This window comes from Bison bison, unplaced genomic scaffold (genome assembly GCF_000754665.1).
Source record: "Bison bison bison isolate TAMUID 2011002044 unplaced genomic scaffold, Bison_UMD1.0 scf7180017864508, whole genome shotgun sequence".
Classification (NCBI taxonomy): Eukaryota; Metazoa; Chordata; class Mammalia; order Artiodactyla; family Bovidae; genus Bison; species Bison bison.
The window spans coordinates 11,374,351-11,375,874 of NW_011495064.1; the positions used below are offsets into that span (position 1 = coordinate 11,374,351).

General features: G+C 57.0%; 1 protein-coding gene across 1 annotated transcript in view; it reads right to left on the reverse strand.

Moving 5' to 3' along the window:
• Positions 1–1,524, reverse strand: part of TET3 (tet methylcytosine dioxygenase 3) — a 111,158-nt gene that overhangs the window by 95,018 nt on the left and 14,616 nt on the right. The window lies entirely within an intron of this gene.

Sequence of the window (1,524 nt, forward strand, 5' to 3'; positions counted from 1 at the left end):
AGGCCCGCCGCCGCTCCCCGGCAGGCTGGGGATCCCGGGGCACCCCCGCCTCCTTCCGAGTCGAGGACCCGAAGGTAATACCCAGAGGCATCCTCTGCATCTCCAGGGTCAAAGACTGACTGCGCTCGGGGTCGAGCAGACGCTGGCGGGATTCCCCTTCAGGCCGCTCTCTGGCCCTAGGACACCAGCAAACTGCCTCATCCTAGCAGCAGCTAGGACAGTGCCAGGCACTATGATAAAAGCAACAGCCCCTGCAATCCTCCAAGGAAAAGAAAAGCCTTGAAGTGTGAACCTTTTACCCCGTTTTACAGATGAGGAAATAAGGCCAGATAAGTGAAGTAACTTACCCAAGGTGACACAGCTAGGAAACAACAGCTCTGGGACTCCAAGCCAGGCTGTCCCGCACTAAAGACCAGACTCTCAACCATTATGCAGTCGTCTCCTCCCCACCTCCCATCAACAGATTTCCTCTCGAAGCCAACACTGCCTGTAGCTCAAAGCCTCACCAAGTCAGACTTGCCCTCCTTTGCTCACAAACACCTACACCTCACCCTACTATTGCTCATCCCTGCAGCTTGAACACAGGCCACCCCCTCCAGACAGCATTGCCTCCACCACCATTCGCAATGTTTCCTCCTCTTTCAGAAAGGCCATGGGAGGTGGCACACCCAGACTTCAGGGCTCCCCATCCCCTGGAAAGGCGGAGGAGAGGAGGCAGCCCAGACTCTGAGCCTTTGAAGGCTGCAACGCCCAGGAGACTGAAGGAGAACAGAATGGGGAGAGGAAAGCCCTGCAGTTCCTAGGCAACCCAAGAGATATCCTGCTTCACCCCAAGCCCTCCCTGTAGCCAGCACCCCAGAGTTTCCACCTTCTAGGAAGGGAACCATCATATGGACTCTGGTACTCATGCATCTGGGTCAGCTCCTGGCTCCGTGGCTCCGCTATCCAGCCGCAGGACCTTGGTGGTGGTACCTTATCTCTCTCAGCCTATTTGTAGTTCTATTTTATAGATTAGTACTGCTCATGAGCCATAGCATCTACCTCATACACAGTTATGAAGAGTCTGAAGATATGCCTCACAGCGCCTGCCACAGTGAAGGTGCTCCACCACCACGCTTCGTTTCTGAGCGCCATGGTGCGCCACTTCTGACTCACAGGTGTGGCTTGCAGGACTAGTTAGGTGTGTGAGAGTGTTCGGTGCTGTGCTCTGCTACCAACTCCACCACATCGGCCCAATTATGCCCGTCCCTGAAGCTCCAAGGGGGCACTCAGAATGGGACAAGCTGTCCTAGGAGAGACAGCAAAGCTGGCCTCTGGCGAGGAGACTCCAGGAGGTGCCAGGGACCACACCTGCCTCGCCTCTGGGGACAGAGGGCAGCTCTCCTGGGCTCCTCCCTAGGGCAGGGAGGAAGGAGGGTGACGAAGCAGGCCAAGGGGCACTGTCCTGAGCCGTGTGCTTCTGCTCCCCTTAGCTCTGACCTTGGCCAGGCCCAGCGAGGTCCCCTCCTTTATCCTGGTCCCCAA